Source organism: Lagenorhynchus albirostris, chromosome 13, assembly GCF_949774975.1.
Source record: "Lagenorhynchus albirostris chromosome 13, mLagAlb1.1, whole genome shotgun sequence".
Taxonomy (NCBI): domain Eukaryota; kingdom Metazoa; phylum Chordata; class Mammalia; order Artiodactyla; family Delphinidae; genus Lagenorhynchus; species Lagenorhynchus albirostris.
Window position 1 is genome coordinate 14415097 of NC_083107.1, and position 23363 is coordinate 14438459.

The following is a 23363-nucleotide window of genomic DNA, read 5'->3' on the forward strand; positions in this document are numbered from 1 at the left end:
AATTTCTGAAGCTCAACCATATACTACAAGTTAAGAATCCTTTATAGTATCTCATGAATTTAAATTTACATTCCCTAGTAACCTGCAGTCCCACCTCTAGCAACCTATTCTTTTTATTTTTTTGAGTTTTTGTTTATTTTATTTTTTTAACATCTTTATTGGAGTATAATTGCTTTACAATGGTGTGTTATTTTCTGCTTTATAACAAAGTGAATCAGCTATACATATACATATATCCCCATATCCCCTCCCTCTTGCGTCTCCCTCCCATCCTCCCTATCCCACCCCTCTAGGTGGACACAAAGCACCGAGCTGATCTCCCTGTGCTATGCAGCTGCTTCCCATTAGCTATCTATTTTACATTTGGTAGTGTGTATATGTCCATGCCATTCTCTCACTTCGTCCCAGCTTACCCTTCCCCCTCCCTGTGTCTTCAAGTCCATTCTCTACATCTGCGTCTTTATTCCTGTCCTGCCCCTAGGTTCTTCAGAACCTTTTTTTTTAGATTCCATATATATATGTTAGCGTATGGTATTTGTTTTTCTCTTTCTGACTTACTTCACTCTGTATGACAGACTCTAGGTCCATCCACCTCACAACAAATAACTCAATTTCGTTTCTTTTTATGGCTGAGTAACATTCCATTGTATATATGTGCCACATCTTCTTTATCCATTCATATGCCAATGGACATTTAGATTGCTTCCATGTCCTGGTTATTGTAAATAGAGCTGCAATGAACATTGTGGTACATGACTCTTTCTGAATTATGGTTTTCTCAGGGTATATGCCCAGTACTGGGATTGCTGGGTCGTATGGTAGTTCTATTTTTAGTTTTTTAAGGAACCTCCATACTGTTCTCCATAGTGGCTGTATCAATTTACATTCCCACCAACAGTGCAAGAGGGTTCACTTTTCTCCACACCCTCTCCAGCATTAATTGTTTGTAGATTTTTTGATGATGGCCATCCTGACTGGTGTGAGGTGATACCTCGTTGTAGTTTTGATTTGCATTTCTCTAATGATTAGTGATGTTGAGCATCCTTTTATGTGTTTGTTGGCAATCTGTATATCTTCTTTGGAGAAATGTCTGTTTAGGTCTTCTGCCCATTTTTGGACTGGGTTGTTTGTTTTTTTGATATTGAGCTGCATGAGATGCTTGTGAATTTTGGAGATTAATCCTTTGTCAGTTGCTTCATTTGAAAATATTTTCTCCCATTCTGAGGGTTGTCTTTTTGTCTTGTTTATGTTTTCTTTTGCTGTGCAAAAGCTTTTAAGCTTCATTAGGTCCCATTTGTTTATTTTTGTTTTTATTATCAACCTATTCTAAAGAAATATTAGCATTTGATGTGTAAATATGTTGTGTGTGTTTATATCAACATTTTTTGTAATAGCAAAAATATGGAAAGAGCTTAAATGGATACTAGCAGAGAAATTGAAAAATTGTTCATTCATTCATTCACAATGGAATACTATGCAGCTATTCAAAAGAATGAGGAGCTTCCCTGGTGGCACAGTGGTTAAGAATCCAGCTACCAAGGCAGGGGACACGGGTTCAAGCCCTGGTCTGGGAAGATCCCACATGCCGCGGAGCAACTAAGTCCATGCACCACAACTACAGAGCCTGCGCGCCTAGAGCCCGTGCTCCGCAACGTGAGAAGCCACTGCAGTGAGAAGCCTGCGCGCTGCAATGAAGAGTGGCCCCCGCTCGCCGCAACTAGAGAAAGCCCACTCACAGCAACGAAGATCCAACGCAGCCAAAAATAAAAATAAGTAAAAAATAAATAATAAATAAATAAAATTTAAAAATAAAAAGAATGAGGTCACAATTATATGTATGGATTGAAAATAGGTCTGTGATATTCTTCTGTATAAAAAAAATTGAAACAATTTTCATCTTTGTAAAAATTATTGCATATGTGTAAGTACAAATGTGTGTGTGTGTGTGTGTGTGTGTATATATATATATACACATTTATATAGATATATAAAATATGTTTGGGTTCATAGAATAAATACTAGGAATCTAAGCACCAAGCTTTATGGCAGCTACTTCTGTGGGGTGAGATTTATGCTTTTCCTGTATTCACTCCTGTGTTATTTAAAATTGTAAAAATTTGCAACACTTATTTCTGTAAGTTAAAAATAATATTAACAGCAACAACAAAAGTGAGTTATCTCTAGGGTGTGGAGTGTGGTGGAGGAAGCTGCTTCAGTCCAGTCAGCCTAGCCTCCCCAGGTAGAGTAGGCATTTTCTATGGCACAGGTCTCATGGGAAGGTCCCAAATACCAGACAACCTGCTTCTGAGGTGTCAGCACCACTGCAGAGCCCTCTTTGAAAAGGACAGCTCCCCACCATGCTCCATTAATTGGTCCTTTGAAGTCATTTGTCCCTAGGGAGACCACTGAATTTTAATTTTTTTAAATATACAAACTTTACAAAATAGACTGCTCTCTCTCATTCTCTCTCCCTCTCTCCCCCTCGATCCCTCCCCCCTAACCCCGCCCCCCCCACACCCTGGATACTGCCCACAGTCCCAGCCTAAGTTACAGTGTTCTGATATATCCTATTCCACAGTATCTATTCCAGAGATATTGCCCTAGGCATTCCTTTGGATTGAGAATTGGAGATTGGACTAAATTCATGGTTTCTGGACTCTGGCTGGGCCTTGAGAACCATCTCTCACAAACCACGCCTTGTAGATGTGGCCTGGTGTGTACAGACTCTGCCCTCTTTTTGGACTCTGGCCCACTGCTGCCACCAATGACACTGCCAGCCTCTGACCCTCTCCCCTTGGCCTCCTGCCATGCTTCCCTCCTGACGTTCCCTCAGACACACTTGGGAGCACATAAACTGGAGGGAGTCGGTGTTGAAGACTTGTATAACTCTCAGCTTTTGCTCTTGTTCTAAGCAACCGAATCACAAAAGACAGTGTCTAATAGTAAGTGGACCCCATGTAGGTTTTCCTCTTGGGAGCTGAGCATGAATACAGCTATCCCTTCCTCTTTACAGTTATTTTTTAGGCTTATTTTTTTTTTAAAAAATGTATAAAAAATATATATATATATGTATAAAAGAAACAAAGCACATTAAGGAAAGTTTGGAGGAATAGGAATGAGAGTCCAGAAATAAACCGCATACATCTATGGTCAGTTGACTTCCTTTTTTAAAAATATTTATTTATCTATTTGGTTGCATGGGGTCTTAGTAGCGACCGGCGGGCTCCTTAGTTGTGGCTCGCGGGCTCCTTAGTTGCAGCTCACCAGCTCCTTAGTTGCAGCATGTGAGCTCTTAGTTGTGGCGTGCATGTGGGATCTAGTTCCTTGACCAGGGATCAAATGCGGGCCCGCTGTATTGGGAGCGTGGAGTCTTATCTACTGGGCCACCATGGAAGTCCCCATATGGTCAATTGATTTTCAAAAAGGTGCCAAGATCATTCAAGGGGGAAAGAATAGTCTTTTCAACAAATGGTGCTGGGACAACTGGATAGCCACGTGCAAATGAATGAAACTGGGCCCCTACCTCACACCCTATAGAAAAATTAACCCAAAATGGATCAAAGATATATATGTAAGAGTTAAATCTACACAACTCCTAAAAGAAAACATAGGAGTAAAGCTACATTGTCTTGGATTAGACAATGGTTTCTTTTTTTTTTAATTAATTAATTTATTTGTTTATTTTTGGCTGTGTTGGGTCTTCGTTGCTGCAGCGGGGCTTTTTCTAGTTGCAGCGAGTGGGGGCTCTCTTTGTTGTGGTGCATGGGCTTCTCATTGTGGTGGCTTCTCTTGTTGTGGAGCACGGGCTCTAGGCACGTGGGCTTCAGTAATTGTGGCACATGGGCTCAGTAGTCGTGGCTCACAGGCTCTAGAGCGCAGGCTCAGTAGTTGTGGCACACGGGCCTAGTTGCTCCGTGGCATGTGGGATCTTCCCGGACCAGGGCTTGAACCCGTGTCCCTTGCATTGGCAGGTGGATTCTTAACCACTGCACCACCAGGGAAGTCCCTAGGCGATGGTTTCTTATATACGACACCAAAAACACAAGCAACCAAAGTAAAAATAGATAAGTTAGACTTCATCAAAATTAAAAACCTTTCTGCATTAAAGGAAACTGTCAACAAAGTGAAAAGACAACCCACAGAGTGGGAGAAAATATTTACAAATCATATATCTGACAAGGGTCTAGTATCCGGGATATACAAAGAACTCTTACACCTCAACAATAAAAAAACAAGAAATCTAACTTTTAAATAGGCGAAGGATTTGAATAAACATTTCTCCAAAGAAGAACACAAATGTCCAATATGCACATGAAAATATGGTCTAAATCATTAGTCATTAGAGAAATGCAAATCAAAACAGTGAGATACCACTTCATGCCCACTAGCATGACTATAATAAAAGAGACATAATAACAAGTGTTGAGAATGATGTGGAGAAATTGGAACACTCATATATTGCTGGTGAAACTGTAAAATGGTGCAGATACTATGGAACACAGGTTGGTAGTTTCTCAAAAAGTTAAACATAGGATGATCGTATGACCCAGCAATTCCACTCCTAGATATATACCCAAGAGAGCTGAAACATATGTTCACACAAAAACTAGTACATGAATGTTCATAGCAGTTTTTCCATAATAGCTAAAAGTTGGAAACAAACCAAATGTCTATCAATAATAAACAGAATGTGGTATATCCATACAGTAGAATATTATTTGGCCATAAAAAAGAATGAAATACTGATACATACTTCAGTGTGGACAAACCTTGAAAACATTATGCTAAGTGAAAGAAGCCAGTCACAAAGGATCACATATTATGATTTTATTTATATGAAATGTTTGGAATAGGAAAATCTATAGAGTCAGAAAGTAGATTAATGGTGTCCAGGACCTGAGAGGAAAAGGGAATGGAAATGATTTGCTAATAGATATGCGGCTTCTTTTTGGGGTGATGCTTGCATAAGAAGTAAGGTGTGGTCAGCTGACTGGGCCAAGCATCACTGGACAGAAAACTCCAGGAGTAGATCCTTACTTAAGCTTTCAGGGACCACTCAATCTTTGATTGTTTGAGGCTCCTATTTGGGCAAAGTTGAAATTCATGGAGTTCTATCAATCTATTAACTTCCCTGGGAGAGACAACAGTTCACACACCCAGACTCAAACTAACCACCAAATAGGCAGAGGATGTGAACAATCTACAAGAAACACAAATAGCGAATAGACATGTAATAGACATGTATTCAACCTCACTCGTAGTTAAAAGAAATGCATCACAAAACAATGAGATTCCATTTGTCATCCATCAGATTGGTAAACAAAAGTTTGGTAATGCCCAGTGTTCACAAGATTATGGGGAAATAGGCACCCTCATACACTATTCCTGGGAGCAGAAACAGATTCAGCTCTCCTGGAGGGCAATTCAGCAATGTCTGTCTACATTTTGAATGCCTATTCTCAGTGACTTAGAAATTCTACTGCTAGAAATTTGCCCTAGGAATATACTGGCAAAATTATGCCAAAATTATGTACAAGGATGTTCACTGCAACATTGTCTGTAATAACAAAAAAACTGGAAAGCACCTAGACATCCATCAGCAGGGGATAAGTTAAATACACCCACGTAATGGAAAAGTATGCAATAATTAAAACATGAGGTAGACCTGTATATACTGGCATGGAAAGATCTTCTAGATGTGTTTTGTTTAAAAAAATAAACCAGTGTGCACAGCAATACGATCTTATTTGTGTTAAATTAAAAAATAGATATATGCAGACTTTTTCTTTCAGGAAGGGTACATAAGAAGTGGTGGTAACTTTTGGAGAATGGTTCTGGGGGTTGGCAGGAGGAAAAGATAACTTCTGCCTTTTATTTGATGCTTTTCTATACTATTTGATTTTTGTTAATACTATGTGAATACAAGACTTTTAAAATAATAAATATTTTAGAAACAGACAAGGAACGTGGAGGGATAAAGAAGGAGAAGAGGGATCCCTTAGTTGGGAGATTATGGTTTGTCCTGACACAGGACTGTCTTGTTTTAGCTGCATTAATGAAAGCATTGTGACCGATCGTTTGGGTTTTAGGAAGGTCACCAGGGCAGCGGGCTGGAGGATGGAGAGGAGATATGAGACTAGAGTCAGGGGGACTGGTCAAAGGCTTTTGCAACAGAGCGGGGCCCAAACTGAGAAAGTGATGGCGGGGGTGGAGACACTGCCTCAGACAGGAGAGTTATTAAAAAGGGAGACTGATGGTCTTTTTTTTAAAAATATTTATTTATTTTGGCTGCACTGGGTCTTAGTTGCAGCACTAAGGGCTTTAGTTGCAGTATGCGGGTTTCTTAGTCGCGGCATGTGGACTCTTAGTTGCGGCATGCAAATTTTTTCGTTGTGGCATGCACGCAGGATCTAGTTCTCTGGCCAGGGATTGAACCTAGGCCCCTGCATTGGGAGCGTGGAGTTTTACCCACTGGGCCACCAGGGAAGTCCTGGAGACGGATGGTCTTGATGCCTGATTGGATAAGGAGGATGAGGGGGCCGAGGCATCTGCTTTGGGCAACTGAGTGGATGGTGATACTGTCCGAGGAAACACTCAGAAGGAAGGAGAGGGATAGAGATGGAAGAGGGTGGGAAAGAAAATAATGAGTTCAGTTGTGAACGTGCTGAGTTGATGAACATGTTGAATTTGATCATGTTGAGTAGACATATAGGGATGGAGCTCAGAGAATTCTGAGTTGGAGATGGAACACATCAGATCGACAACCAGTAGTAGTTGAAACTTAGGATTTGGGTAGACCAAAAAAAAGGCCAGGTTCAAAGTTGGACTCTAGAGATCACCTATCCTTAAGTGTTGGGTAGAGGAAGAGGAACCCTCAGTGAGGCTGAGGAACGATCAGAGCTGTGAGAGGAAAACAGGAGGGAGTGGGGTCACACACAACTGATGTTCTCTGTTCCTGGCCAGACACAACAGCTGAATTTTTAAGCTACCCTGGACTTTCTGTTTATGCTCTTGAAAAGTCCACCCACCAGTGAGAAGGGCCCCACTCCAAGTTCACGGTCTGTAGCTCTGCTGGGCTCTCCCTGTACCACCCATCAAATTATTTCTACTTATCCTTGGTTGGCTCTGGCTCTCATTCCCCAGTTATTCTAAACGGTCACCATGTTCATTTCTCACCTTTCACTTCCACTCTCATCTTTGTGGCCTATCTTGCCTTTCTACTTCAGGGAACAAACGAGGCCCTCAGGGGTGAGTGCCTTTAACATCTCAGCCCTCTCTCTGTAAGTGTATCTAAAACAAGATTTACTTTCTTTCCTAGTATTCAGTCTCAGAGAATGATGTTCAGCTCCTGTTTAGTTCTAGAGTCCCTCCAGGAGATCTCACTGACCCTGTTCCATCCCTGAGCCTCAGCTGCTTGCTCCTTCTTCTGTCTGTATGGCTGTAACACACATTGTATATTTCTCTATCACCACATTTACCTTGTGGAACCAAAGTTATCTCATTCTCTGTCGCCTCCAATTAACTTGATCCTATGCATGAGATTTCCCCCCATTAACCTCTTATTAATATGTAACAGTCAAGCAGAAAAAATGCACATATTGTAAATGTATAGCTCACAGAGTTTTCACAAACTGAATATGTTCATGTGCTTAGCCCCCAGATATAGAAACTAAGCATTACAGTAATAATGTGTTCTCTTACGCGCTCCATCTCCCTCCTCAGGGGAACCACTGTCCAGTCTTTTAACACCATAGAATAGCTTCAGCTGTTTTTGTAAATTAAAAAAAAAAATCAAAAATAGTATTTACTCTTTTGTGTCTGGCTTTTTTTTTTTTTTTTTTGTGGTACGCGGGCCTCTCACTGTTGTGGCCTCTACCATTGCGGAACACAGGCTCCAGACGCGCAGGCTCAGTGGCCATGGCTTACGGGCCCAGCCGCAACGCGGCATGTGGGATCCTCCCAGACCGGGGCACGAACCCATGTCCCCTGCATTGGCAGGCGGACTCTCAACCACTGCGCCACCAGGGAAGCCCCTGTGTCTGGCATTCTTGATCATTGCATCTGTGAGAGTCATCCATATTGTTGCATGCAGTTGTAGATAGTTCATTTTCATTGCCATGTAATATTCTATTGTGTGAATAGACCATGATTTATTTTTTTTTTATTTTTATTTTTTGCGGTACGCGGGCCTCTCACTGTTGTGGCTCTCCCGTTGCGGAGCACAGGCACAGGATGCGCAGGCTCAGCGGCCTTGGCTTACGGGCCCAGCCACTCCGCGGCATGTGGGATCTTCCTGGACCAGGGCACAAACCCACGTCCCCTGCATCGGCAGGCGGACTCTCAACCACTGCGCCACCAGGGAAGCCCCTGTGTCTGGCATTCTTGATCATCGCATCTGTGAGAGTCATCCATATTGTTGCATGCAGTTGTAGATAGTTCATTTTCATTGCCATGTAATATTCTATTGTGTGAATAGACCATGATTTACTGATCCATTCAAGTATGATGATAAGTAGCCCCATTTGGGGCAATTGCAAATAGCAGGCACTATGTTGTATTTATTTTCGAATCTCCAGCATTTCACGCATGCTTAGCATAATGATTTGTGTATGAACAGGTAAGAGAATTTAAGGAGTACTTTTCCACTATATTCTTGGATGGTCAGATAATAACTGAGATATTAGATTCAAGCCTGGGTACCATGTTTAAAATGTTTTAAGGGGCCACTGATAATTCTAATTGTCTATTGAGGGCAACCATGGTGGTGTGTCTGGAAGCCATGCTGTATCAGAGCTGCTGGAAGGAACTGAAGATGTTTATTGTGGAAACGAGAACAAAGAGGATCAGACATGGACCTGGTTGCTTTTATTTTATTTTTTATTTATTCTTTACAGCATTATTATTTTTTAAATTTATTTATTTATTTTTGGCTGCATTGGGTCTTCATTGCTGTGCGCGGGCTTTCTCTAGTTGTGGTGAGCGGCGGCTACTCTTCGTTGCAGTGTGCGGGCTTCTCATTGCAGTGGCTTCTCTTGTTGTGGAGCATGGGCTCTAGGCACGTGGGCTCAGTAGTTGTGGCTCATGGTCTCTAGAGCACAGGCTCATTAGTTATGGTGCACAAGCTTAGTTGCTCCACGGCATGTCGGATCTTCCTGGACCAGGGCTCAAACCCATGTCCCCTGCATTGGCAGGCGGATTCTTAACCACTGTGCCACCAGGGAAGTCCCCTGGTTGCTTTTAAAGACAGCACTGGGCCAGTGGCTAAATATTTGGGAAAGGCAGCTTTCTGCTCAATAATAATCATGATATTGGCTTGTATTTAGAGAGCAGTTACCATATATCAGGGCCTGACACGTGCTGAGGGTTTGCTATCCATTAGTTCTATACAAGAATGGCTTTTCAGGGCTTCCCTGGTGGCGCAGTGTTAAGAATCCGCCTGCCAATTCAGGGGACATGGGTTCGAGCCCTGGTCCGGGAAGATCCCACACGCTGTGGAGCAACTAATCCTGTGCGCCACAACTACTGAGCCTGTGCTCTAGAGCCCGTGAGCCACAACTACTGAGCCCACATGCCACAACTACTGAGCCCATGTGCCACAACTGCTGAAGCCCGCATGCCTAGAGCCCATGCTCCTCAACAAGAGAAGCCACCACAATGAGAAGCCTATGCACCGCAACGAAGAGTAGCCCCCACTCACTGCAACTAGAGAAAGCGCACGTGCAGCAATGAAGACCTAATGCAGCCAAAAATAAATAAATTAATTTTTTTTAAAGTTATCCAAAAGATAAACTTTAAAAAAAAACGGCTTTTTAAAGGATGAGACTTGAGCATGAGCTGCCTGGTGAAACTGTGATCACTTCATGGCTGCAGACACTAGCAATTGCTGAGCCCTGGGAAGTTATATTTATAGGCTCGTGGTTTATCTGAAAAGCCCTCCTCTGACTTGGCTCCCTGCCTTATTCCCTTCCTTCTTCCTAGAACTGTCCTTCCTGAGAGCAGCCTCCTGCAGCACCACCCTGGGTCCCATCACAGCAAACAAATTATTAGGTGTTTCTGTCTGGAGCTTCCTTCCACTCCAGGCCCACCTCGCCTGGCTGGGACCGTCTCCTTTCCACTCCAGGATATGTCTCCTTCCAATGACTCAAAACTTTCACCTGGGGGCTTCCCTGGTGGCACAGTGGTTAAGAATCTGCCTGCCAATGTAGGAGACACAGGTTCGAGCCCTGGTCCGGGAAGATCCCACATGCTGTGGAGCAACTGGGCCCGTGCACCATAACTGCTAAGCCTGCACTCTAGAGCCCACAAGCCATAGCTACTGAGCCCGCATGCCACAACTGCTGAAGCCTGAGCACCTAGAGCCCATGCTCTGCAACAAGGGAAGCCACCACAATGAGAAGCCCACTCACTGCAATGAAGAATAGCCCCCGCTCGCCGCAACTAAAGCCCGCACACAGCAATGAAGACCCAGTGCAGCCAAAAGTAAATAAATTAAATAAATTAATTTAAAAAAAACAAAAAACTTTTCACCTGCTTGGATGATGACTCTGGCCAGGGCTGTGGCCACAACAGGCCTGACCCTTCAGGCAGCCAAGGGTCATTTTGGGTTATCCTAAAGTTTGTTTGTTTATTTGTTTGAGACAAAAAGAGTGAGGTAGGAGCAATGAAATTTAGAAAGTACCTGGGGGGGAAAAAAAAGCTGCAGAAATCCTTTTTCTAGATGTATCCATCCAGTTTAGGCCTCAGAAAGAAGAAAAGCGCAGACAAATAAATCTGATTGGCTGAATGCAAAAGGTGTTTGTCAGGGGAAGCAAAATGCTGTCATCCTCGCAGGATAAGCTATGCGGCTGGCCCTGGGACAAGATGCTTTATCTCGCCAGTGGCGCCTGAGGCCGAGGCTAGGCAACTGCAGAATCACCAAAAAGACAGTGGCCTGAGTTAGACAAGCAGGCCTTGTGAAGTGCTGGCGAGCTGAGTCCCCACCCCTCTCTGCCCTCCCTCTCGCTTTCTCTGCTCTGTTCCCTGCCCGGGCACCCTCCTCTCTCCTCACTCCTATTTCTTCTGAATGCTTGATTTTTTTTTTTTTCTTGGAAAGGGGCTAGCAAGAGTCCAAGATTTAGGAAGCTGAACAACATTCGGGCAGATCCAGAAGCCTCACTCTCCCCCACGTCCACAGCCATAACTCATATCTTCTATTTCTTCTCTTCTACCAGACAAAGCCAAACACACACTAACAGTGTTAACACGATAAATATCAGCAGTCCTGACCTTTCTCTCTGGGTCCTGGAGTCGCCCTGGCTCCCAAGCTCCGACTTGCCTGTGCTTAAAGTGGATTAGCACTTACCCTAGGCCGCAGGGCCCTGCACTTGGGTTTGATGGGAATCAAAATAGAGATTACCTTATTTGACTTAAAAAAATTTCCACTTGAAAGATAGAATCCCCCAGAGAAATACACTGGGGCTTACACATACACAATTTTAAATTGGATTTTAAAAATAGTTTGCCAGCTGTTTGCTAGGTCGTGCCTTAGGTCTCATCCTTGATTGATGTTGGGTCCATCTGGGAAATAAGGCCAAGAGGGGACAGAGAGACTGGCAAGGCGGCAGGATCCTGGATGCCTGGGGACGTTCCCAGGAGCCCTGGCAGTTGTTGCCATGGGCCTTTGGAAACCCTTGGAGCCCTGGCACCATGGGCTGTGTCTCACCCAGGGAAACTGACAGAGCGCAGACCACCTCCCCTGGACCTCATCTCATTCCGGCACTGCTTCTTCTAGGCCAAGTCCCGAAAAAAAAGAGATGAAAGAGGACTGCTCTCAGCTGGAAGGGTCTTTCACACTTTTTGTGGCTAAATACTTATTTTAGCTCCTTGTATCACCTTCAAGTGATACATACACGGGCCCTGCCCAGAATTCTCACCACCCCCTCCTCTGTTTCTGCCGGACTGCTTTTCCTCTCTCTGGCCTCAGCCAAAATGTTACTTTCTCAGGGAAGCATGAGGGGCAGCAGAGGGCGGTGGTTAAGAACACCAGTGTGCAGGGAGGGGTTAAACCCTGGCTCAGCACTTGCTAGCTGTGTGACCTTGGGCTGGTCACTTAACCCTTCTGTGACTCAGTTTCCTCATCTGCAAAAAAACGGGGCTAATGATAGCACCTACCTCACTAGGGTTGTTGTGAGGACTCAGCGAGTTCGTATATGGTGTATAGAATATGTAAAGTGCCTAGAGCGTGGCCTAGTATGAAATAGCATCTGCTTTTATTACCCTCCAAAGCACATCTCCCCAGGCTCAGCTGCCTGCCGCTGCCCTGTCTCCCCCGCTCCTGTACTTCCGTGCAGCACTCGTTTACCGCTATTGCTTAATTATCTGTCTTCTCCACGAGGGCAGGAAGCATGTCTTGCCACTGGCCAGTCCTCATAACCTAAACCCTGCCTAACTTATGACATACTCAAGAAATGTGTTGGGTTTTTTTTTTGATATTCTATAGCTCATTTTTTCTTTACGATTTCACAATTTCAACACTGAATCCTTTTTTTTTTTCGGTATGCGGGCCTCTCACTGTTGTGGCCTCTCCCGTTGCGGAGCACAGGCTCCGGACACGCAGGCCCAGCCGCTCCGTGGCATGTGGGATCTTCCCGGACCGGGGCATGAACCCGTGTCCCCTGCATCAGCAGGTGGACTCTCAACCACTGTGCCACCAGGGAAGCCCCTGAATCCTTTTTATTTATTTGTATTTTGACAATAACAATTGTCAATTGACAATAACAATTTCATCCATACATAAAGCTGCTTTCCACTGTTCATCATACTGTCTACCTCTTATCAAACTGGCTAGTTTAAACTCTCATGCAAAATATATCTTCTTACCATAGACTTTACTATCTGCATTATTATTTTTTCTTTAAAAAATTTAAAAAAAATTCAATACAGTTTTTAACGGTTACTTTCCATTTACAGTTATTACAAAATATTGGCTGTTCTCCCCGTGTTGTACAATACATCCTTGAGCCTGTCTTACACCCAGTAGTTTGTGCCTCCCACTACAATAAGAAATGAAAAATAAAAAAGAAGAAATGCTAAAACACAAATATGATCCAGAAGACAGAGAAACGTGGGGCTCTTGGGTCATTTTTCTCCATCTACATTTGCTACATATACGTACTTGGCCTCTTCATTTTGTTTGTCTGACTGTTAAACAAAGATAGAGTTGATGAGTTTTGAGTTCCGGGAATATGAGGATAAGGCTTTGTAATCACGTCTTTTGAAGGAGACTTCTGCCCCTATCTTGTTTTTCAAAATCCAATTCAATATTAAATGCATATAATAGATCATATGAGGAAGTGTAAAAAATGAACACCCAACTACCTACAACCCAGTTTAAGATGTTACAACCCACACCGTTGAAGCCCCCCTTGTGTACTTCTTCCCATCCCAGCCCCCTCCTAAATTTTTGTTGCTTATCCTCTTGCATTTCTTTGTAATTTTACCCTAAAATACTCATCCTTGAACCATCTGCTGGTTTTTCACACTTTTGAACTTTATATAAACGAAATTATACAGCACGTATTCTTTGATTTGCTTTTCTCACCACTCCACATGATATTTGTGACATTCCTGTATGCCGTGGCCTATAGCTGTATCATACTCTGCTATGTGAACGCTCTGCCATTTTTTTCTCCATGTGCCTCTCAATGGATGTTTGGATTGTTTGCAACTCTTTTGCTGTTGCTGGCAGTGCTGCTGCGAACATTCTTGCATGTGACTCCTGGGGCCCACCATCAAGAGTTTCTCTGGGGTTATTTCTGGGACTTAAGGTTTATACATTTTCGACTTGTCTAGATAATGCTGAATTGATTTTCCAGAGGGATTCCAGCTTCCCATCCGGTCCCAAGCCTCAGTCCCTGCTCTGTTCATCCTCAGGTTCTAGCAGACCTGTTGGAAAGGGGCTTTGAGACAGGGCCAGAGAGAAGCCTGTCAGCTTGCACTGCAGTGACCCCCACTTCCGGGCACAGGAGGTGACAACCTTGCCTGAATGACCTGGAAAATCTCCCCCTGTGGCTTGGGTGGGGTCTGGCTCACAAGCACCACTCAGAGCTGCACAGACAGGAGCAAACTCTGTTGACCCAAAGGCAAAAAGTCCAGTGAAAACCAAACAAATGTCTGGAAACAATATTCTGGCTAATCCATTTCTTTTCAAGATAACAAAAGTTTTAACATTTCTTTGATTAAGTGAAAGTGGTATTAAAAAAACATTAATTTCCTTGTTACAGCTTACCTTTGAATCCATTGTTTTAAAATTCCAAAGTGTCTTGAGTGTAGTGGGTTCTCAACAAATATGGACTTTTATTTGGGGCATTCGCTGCCTTGGTCAGCAGGATTATTCCAGCATCTAGCTGCCAAAGCCAAAAATGGAAATGCTCTCTCCTGTTTTCTGCAACTCTCTTCAATGATTTTATGTTGCCTGTTTAATAATAAGTTAAAAGAAAGATGTAACAAGGAAACCTGATGAATTCCTAAGGCCTGTTGTGACTTTCTCCTGGAAACTTACGTGTTTGGCCACTGTCAGCTCAACAGGGTGCCCCGGCCCAACTTCTCTGTCTACAGAGGAGCTCCAAGTTTGTTGGTCACTCACACCCCCTTTTGAGAAGGCATGTTGATCCTTCAAGAAAATGATCCTTGGGGCAGTTTGTAAGCAAAATCTGTTGTTAAAAGCAAGAAGCTACAGAAATAAGCCAGTATTGCATATAAACCTAGTTATACCTAGCTTGGGCTGACTGGTCACTTTGATTCACTAATACATTCTTTTTCTCCCATCACATGTGGTCACAAACTCTTGCCAACTTGTCTTTTATAATGTTTCTCCTGCCCCTCCCATCATCGTGTTTGGTCCTTTTTCACCTCATGCCTGAACCATAAGAGACTGAAATCATCTCCCTACATGAGTTCCTCCTCATCTAACCCACCACCTCTGGATTAATCTTTAAAAAATAAAAACCAAGCGACAGCAACAAAACCCATACACAACAACTGTTTTCCCCATGATACCTTGCATTTTGGCCTCCAAACTCATTGGCTTCCATGGAGTAAAATCCAGACCCTTCAGCCAAGGCATGCAAAGCTCTCCCCAAACTCCTTGGGCCTCCGTGGCCATCGCTGCTGAAGCCTGCACAAACATACCCCCAAAGCAGCACAGCTTCAGGGCTCAGGACCCCTGAAGACAGCCACAGACCGGGGGTTCTGAGCCCCTGCTCCATGACGGCCCTACCTTCAGAGTTGTCGTTCCCTCTGCCCCACCCACTTCTCCAGTGCACCCCGCACACCAAGTTTATCAGACACAGCCAGCCTGTGTCAACCTCTCCTGGGGCTTCTCCCTGCCCAGAACCCATCCCTCAGCTTGGGTCTCCCAGGTCCCACCCATCCTTTGGGGCCCCACCTCCTCCAAATCTTCCCTGACTCCCTTCATTTGACCACCGCCCCCTCCTCTAGACTTCTGTCCTGACCCAGAACGTATAGCTGATTCCATACAGACCACCCAACTGGATTGGAAGCCCCCAGTGGGCAGGAGTTACGACATTTATGTACACCAGTGCCTTTCGTGTGTTCTGTGCCAATATATGTTGCATTTCAACATAGATGGTGAAGATGACAATGCAGGGGAAAAATAAAAACCAAATAAAAGGCTAATTCCCTCTTTCTCTATTTCAAATTAGACCCTCCCTCCCCCTCCTTCAAAATCTGCTAAAAAACACTCAGCATAACTTCTTTATCATGTCATGTATTTAAAAAAAGGAAGCAACATTCTAGGGAATAGAGAAGTTGAAAAAGCAAATACATTTCTTTCAATGACTCAAATAGCCTAGGAAAGATAAATAAACAACTTGGACCCGAGACAAAATGTTGTTGGCTACTGAGGGAGCTAATCCAGGTGCTTCTGGGTCTAAGCTGAGCCAAAGCCTGGGTGGGATAGTGAATAAGCCTTCACTGCTGAGCTGGGTCTGCAGGGTGAGTTGACAATAAGGGAACGCAGCTCACAAAAACCAAAAAGAGGGCCAAATTGAACCTCACTGTTCATCTCTGAAATACCAAAGGGTTAATATTGTGTGGGAAGAGTTTTTTGTTGTCGTTTTTTTTTAAACGCCCACATACTCTGGTAACTAGAGTGTGACAAGCACGAGAAGTGTGGTTGTAAATCCACAGGGCCTTGAGTGGAGACCCACCGTGTGATTTGGGACTTTCAGAGCTGTGACAGTCACCTCACAGTAGTGTAAGCGTCTTGTTTTGAAGGGTAAATAAACTTCATTTAAAGGGAAAACAAATATTCTGGGAGGGGCCTGTCTTTGTTAGGAGGTAGAACCACTTATCCTAAGTCACGAGTTATACTGCAAATACTTAGGTTTCTTTAAAGGAGCGGGGTGGGGGGGGGATCTTTTTTCTGCAGTCTTTCCATCACTTCATCCTGCCCATCTCTGCCAAACCCATCTTTCTCAAAAATCCACTTTCACCTTGGGACTCTTTGCTCACAACTGTGTGGTGGCTTTCTGTTTCCTAATGCATGAATGTAATTATTATCATGCCTGGCCCTGAGGCCCCGGCAGTCTGTCCCCTTCCTAAAGCTGTTTCCCCCTCCCCACAGCCAGCCTCCTCCCTGCTGGGTGCCCATGCTTCACCCCTGCGCCTGCGTTCCACTGGAGGCCCAGCTCCTCCTTGCAGCCTAATGGAGATGTTCCAGTGCTCAGTGAGCTTGGAGCTTCCTGTGAAGCACACAGGAAAGATTTTCTGCGGGTTACACTTAGTTCCCTAGTTAAAGGGTAAAGTCCTCGAGGGCAAGGACCAGTCTTTTCCCGCTAAGCCCAACTTCTATGTCTGGACTACAGCCAGCCCAGGGTGGCTCTTCCGTGCTAGTTAGTCTTGTCCCCTCACTTCCTTCCCCCAAGACCTACACCATCCCCCTCTGAGTCTCAAATCAGGGCAGCCCTAGTGCCCCCACTTATCTTAATCAGATGAGAATAATCAGAGATGACGTATTTAGAGAAGCCTTGGGCGAGCAATTACCAATAGCTCAATTTCATTTACAAGGGACTTTCACTGTTATCTCATACAGAAGTAGAGGAGACAACTGTAACCCCCATTTACAGATCTGATGAAAACAGAGGGATTAAATGCTCTGTTTGAGGTCACACATATAGGATGTGTCAGAAGTGGCATTTAAAGTCAGGACATGTTTTACAAAACAGAAACGGGCTCACAGACTTCGAAAACAAACTTATGGTTACCAAAGGGGAAAGGTGGCAGAGAGGGATAAATTAGGAGTTTGGGATTAACATACACACGCTACTATATTTAAAATAGATAACCAACAAGGACCTACTGTATAGCACAGGGAACTCTACTCAATATTCTGTAATAACCTATATGGGAAAAGAATCTGAAAAAGAATGGATATATGTATAAGTAAATCACTTTGCTGTACACCTGAAACTAACACAACATTGTAAATAAATTAAACTCCAATATAAAATAAAAATTAAATTACAGTTTTTAAAAATAAAAAAAAAATAAATTCGGGACATGTCTTTTAAGTCTGTCAATGTCCTTTTTCCTATACCAGGTTGACTCTTGGTAGCTAATGGTGATAATAAAGCTATTTTTATTTATGAAAAAGGAAAGATATGTCAATATGTATGTTTAGATTTTTTTCCTAGTTATTACTACCTTGAAGGGTAAATTCTAATTATTACTACCTTGAAGGGTACAAAATATGGAAAGTGTTTTTGTCTTATCTGTCTTCCTGAATTTGGGATTTTAGGATTATTATTGGCCATCTAATGTGTTTATGTTTATCACAGTGAAAACCAGTTAACCTTTTGTGTATTTAATAAAAACCCATGTGTATTTTAGAAAAACTACCCAAAGTGTCATATATTGGTAGCAGTATATTGACATATAAAAGATAACATGTTATTTTTAGGCATTCCTGGAATTGTGAAACTTAGATAGCATATTTATTTTTAAAACATGTTTATTTATTACTTTATATGCATTATAAACCTAATGAAAACTCTGGAACGAGTGTGTAAGAACTGGCATTTTAATCTCCATTTTATTTTATTTTTATTTTTTAAAATAAATTTATTTATTTACTTATTTATATTTTGGCTGCGTTGGGTTTTCGTTGCTGCGCACGGGCTTTCTCTAGTTGCAGCGAGTGGGGGCTTCTCTTCATGGCGGAGCATGGGCTCTGGGCGCACGGGCTTCAGTAGTTGTGGCTCGTGGGCTCTAGAGTGCAGGCTCAGTAGCTGTGGTGCACGAGCTTAGTTGCTCCGCGACATGTGGAATCTTCCCGGACCTGGGCTCAAACCCGTGTCCCCTGAATTGGCAGGCAGATTCTTAACCCCTGCGCCACCAGGGAAATCCTATCTCCATTTTAAAGATGATGAAACCAAGACCTAAGTTGATGTGACCAGGGCCACCCAGCTCATTCATGACCACATCAGTCAGGGTCCCGGCAGGAGGAAGAGGACACACTTAAACTGGATCTTTTCAGCAGAATTCAATAAAGGAACTCTTTACAAAAGCGGGAAAAATGCAAGGGACATTGTGGAGTTTTGGGGAACTACCTAGGCCTGTGAAAGAGAGAGCAGGACGCAATCACCAGAACCTGGAGAGAGACACCTTCAGGGGGAAGAGACGGCAGCCTGCGGCGACCTAGGAAGGAGTCGGGGTAACTAACAACCAACCTCTCTCTCCTCCTAGAGATCCCCGTTGGCCTTACTTAGGCCAGAAGACAATGGAGCCTGTTGATGTCTATACAGGTCAGTCTCCTGGGGCACAGGGCAGGGCAGAGTCCAGTAGGGCGTGGCTCTAGGGTGGGTTAAGCAAGCAGATGGTAACCAGCACAGAGCTGAATCATGGTTAAGCCTCAGACTTCTTGTCTCCTACTTCTTCCTATGCTCTTTCCTTAACACCGTGGCTTAGACACACGGGGTCTTAGCAGAGAATTCCAGAGACGATCCCTCCAGAGACCACCCTTAGGGCCACAGCATCCCTCAGCGTTAAACTTTAAGCTAGCTTCCTAAAAACTTTACTGTGAGGACAAACAATCCAATGGGACCTGCAAATCAGACAGAGTCAGGAAGCTGATGTGCAGGCCAGACCAAGATGGCGGCAGGGCTGGCAGGTGGAGAAAGCCTACGCTGAAGTCATCACTGGTTCTTGGCCATCACGTCTTGGCAGAGGTGCCCCAGAGCCTTTAATGCAGCTACAGTGGGCATTAGCTACAAGGCTGGCAAAGTCTCAACAAGAAGAGAGTCTACTATCTTTGGCATCTGGCAACTAAAATATCTTGAAAGAAAGATTTCATCTCACAGCCTTGTCTATAACAATATAATTTGCACTTGGTTACTCTGGCTTTATTTTTATGTAATGCCCCTGGCATGAAACTCCAGGTTTTATGAAGAGAAATTATCTTGGGGCGTTGGAGCACTCTGCTTTGGATGAGTTCTTTATTCACCTTTATCCTTGGTTTGATGGGGGCGAAAGTCATAAAAGAATTTAATGACAGTGACCTCTTCCAAACCCAGGAGCTATGAGAGCAGTGTAATGAGAAATGCAAAACCCAGTGTTCTCATAGAACACACACTCACCCACAAGTCATGGAGAAAGAATTCTCAGTTCCTGTCCTAGCAGAATTGTTTCCAGAGAAATGAAGTTATGGTTCCATGCAGCTCTATGGTCTGAGTGATCATACACTTCCCCAAAGAAGTGTAACTGCTAGAGCCTATAGTGACTTTGCTCTGAGTTCAATAAAGCCAATTCACTCCTCCCACCTCTCACCCAAAGAAGAACCTATGCTCTTGCATTGTCCCCCAGGACTGAGGAATGTTTTTCCCAGTTCCACTATTAAGCAGTTTCCCTAGTACCTTTGGAATCAACCGAAGAGGCACAAAGGTAAACCCATGGATTCTCATGGCAATGGCTTTGACACAATGGTCTCCTGGCCGTTTCTGCCTCAGGGCTTTTGCACTTGCTGATCCCTCTTTCTGGACTACTCTTACCCCAGATTTCTTCATGGGGTGAGAATATACACAGAAGTGGAATTGCTGGATCAAATGATAATTCTATGTTTAATTTTTTGAGGAGTTGCCCTACTGTTTTCCACAGTGGCTGCACAATTTTACATTTTCACCAGCCCACCTAACCTACTTTTACTTATATATCTTGTGTAGTGTCCCTACTCTTTTTTTTTTAATATTTATTTACTTTTATTTAGGCTGTGCTGGGTCTTTGTTGCGGCATGCAGGATCTTTAGTTGCAACATCCGTACTTCTTAGTTGTGGCACGCGCACTCTTAGTTGCGGCATGTGGGATCTAGTTCCCCAACCAGGGATGGAACCCGGGCCCTTACCCACAGGACCACCAGGCAAGTCCCTTCTCTTACTTGAATGTAAATTTCACAAGGGGAGAGATTTGCTCCCCAAGTGCCTAGAACCTTGCTTGGCACCTGGTAGTGGGTGATCAGCCAGTATTTGTTTAATGAATGCAACTGTTTCGGTGCCTCTGACCTCATTTGCATCATCCTGAGCCCCTTAATGCCAGCTTCATGCCGTTGGAGCCATTCTCAGCGCACCTCCTCAGAGGCTCCCCGCCTCCTCCGTGCGTGCCCCTTGCAACGCTTCTTCCTTTCTGCTTTGTATCCTGGTTATCGGTGAACTTGCCCCATCTCTCCCTCTGAATCCTAAGCTCCTTAATGTTAGGGAGCACGCTTTGTTTATTGTCGTTCTTCTGCCATCTCTCTGGCCCGGGGAATCTATGCTCAACCCACACTCGTTAGAGGGATGTTCTGAATACCTGAGCGACACTGGGGGCTGGGCTTGGGCACTCCAGAGCCCCCCCAAGAATCCCAGGCTATGTGGCCTGTGCACACGCCTCTGAGCCTGGCCCTCCTGGGTCTGATGAGGGCATTGGACCGATGACTTCTTGGGTTCCTCTTAGATATTAGGTGTGCTGTGGAGCCATGTCTTTGACAGAAAGAGCATGGTCCTCATCTTCGAGAGCCCCCAGTCTGATATGAATAAAATAAATATGTCAGAAGAGGTTAAGGACTCAAAGGAAGCCTGTGCCCAGAGCTGTCCGTGCCTGGATGGACAGTGTACCCAGCCTCTCCCTCTCCCAGTCATACTCCCCGCTCGCTGGGGCTTCAGAGCACAAAACACCAGGAAACTCAAGGGGAATGCACACACTTCCCATTCTGGTGGAGAGAAAAAAAATCTTTACAGCTCACGTGATTTCATTGGTTATTTTAAGCTGTTTATTTTTTTCTGTCCCATCCTCAGGGAATAAACATTTGCAGGCAAAACTTGGACTTTGGCGTCTTCCCCCCTTTGCTTAGCTATTTGTGTATAAATACGACTTGAGTAAAATCTCGAAAGGACTGCCAGTCCTGCCTACCCCGCTCCCACTCCCTCTTATTTCGTAAGAAAGACTTAATGAGTTTGTACCCAAGAGCGGAATGTTTCGATGACACTTAAAGCCCTCCACGTATTTAAAAAAAACTCTTTTCAAATGCATAAACAATGCACTAACAATAGTTACAGATTATTAAACAAATCACTCATAGTCCAACAACCCTGACAAAATGCTTTTTATTTTTACCGATTACCTTCCAGTTTTACCCTTATGAGTACATAGTTTACACCGTGGTCATCAGACCGTATAATACCGCCTTGCATGCTACATTTTCCTTTTAACATCTGTAGACAAGTGTATTATTCTTAAATATTACCATTTGGTAAATCCAGGTCAGATCTGTCACTGATTGATTGCCGAGTGAGTGGTTACTGGGCTGTATAGGATACAGAAAGATAGAAATTGTCCCTGCCCTCAAGGAGTTTACAGTCTCACGGAGAGATAAGACATGCATACAGGAAACAATCTCGGACAGTCGGTAGTTACATGGAAAGGTGTGTGCGCAGTACAGATGACAATGCACTCATGGTAAGCAGGTGTTCTGTGTGGTGGAGAGTTTCTCAAGGGTTGGGGAACTGAGAGAAGCCTGCCTCCCCTTGAAGGTGAGAGGGTGATGTGATGAGCAGTTCTGAAGAGGCAGAGGGAAGGGAGGGGAGGGTTCAGATAAGGATAAACGCCCCGAAGGGGCTGAATACAGGGGACATACAGTTCAGATAATACAGCTCGAAGGGGCTGAATACAGGGGACATACAGTTCAGATAATACAGCTCGAAGGGGCTGAATACGGGGGACATACGGTTCAGATAATACAGCTCGAAGGGGCTGAATACAGGGGACATACAGTTCAGATAAGGATGAATGTTCGAAGGGGCTGAATACGGGGACATACAGTTAGTTTGGGAACCACTGGAGTAATTAACCCCACAGGTACAGAAGGTGACTTTGTTGGGGAATGGTAGAACCAAAGACACGAAGATGCTGAGAATGAGAAAGAGAGCTGGAGCTTCCCGAAAGGGAGACAGAACACAAAGTCGATGTGACTGGGATGACGGAGAGGGATACGGGGGATCCAGTGTTGTTGTCTCAGTGGTCTAGCGGGAGCGCAGGTTCTTGCTGCTGCTGTCGTTTTGGTTTTGAGATACATGGCATCTATCTATCTAGATGCAGCCAGTAGATCTGGGGAGATTTAAAATACTGGGGAGCAGGAGGTGGAAGGAAAGCAGGCCCTGGGCCTTGGGGAGGGATGGCACGCCAGGACTCACAAGTAAACACACAGGTCAAAGCAGGACCTCTCTCCTCTGGTTTATTGCTCTCTTCCTGCCTAGAGCAGTGCCTGGCACTGAGGGAGTCCTTATAAGTACAGTATTTGTTGAATGAGAGCTGAATCAAGTCTAGTTTTGCAAAATTTCTGTACAAAGTCCAGCACATCTCAATTCCTCCTCCAGGCCTCAGTGTCAGCTCGCTATGATGGAGTTATTTTTCCAAGTGCGCCTCATGGCCCTTTTGGGCCGAGTCAGGCCGGGAAGCCACATGAGTCTCACTAATCCTGAGCCTTACTGAGGCCTGTAACGATTGGCACTGGGGGACAATGACTTAAGGTCCCAGTTAGTCATCCTGGCAGCTGCTTCCTGCCTCCCTTCCCTCGTTGCCTTCTGTTTGGGCCTTTCTTGGGTGGGAAGAGGATATTGCACAGACTCACCGATGATTACCACTGGAAGGCAGCTTACCCAGCAGCACATGCGCCCCTGTCATCAGACAGATGAACTGAGTCAGGCCCAGAAGGGAGTGGGGCTGATTCAAACCCAGGGCTGTCTGGAATCAGCTCACAGGCCAGCCTCATCCATGCAAAACTCTAACAAATGTCACTGAGCATGTGCTACGTGTCAGGCGCTGCTTCGGTGCTGGAG

The 23363-nt window shown here is 44.3% G+C and overlaps 1 long non-coding RNA gene across 1 annotated transcript in view; it reads left to right on the forward strand.

The window, feature by feature from the left end:
* Positions 1–20404, forward strand: part of LOC132531752 (uncharacterized) — a 27803-nt gene extending 7399 nt beyond the window's left edge. The window contains exons 2-3 of the long non-coding RNA XR_009544207.1: positions 18745–18803; positions 20261–20404. This is a non-coding gene — a long non-coding RNA (uncharacterized LOC132531752). The remainder of the gene's footprint in view (positions 1–18744; positions 18804–20260) is intronic.
* Positions 20405–23363: the final 2959 nt, after the last annotated feature.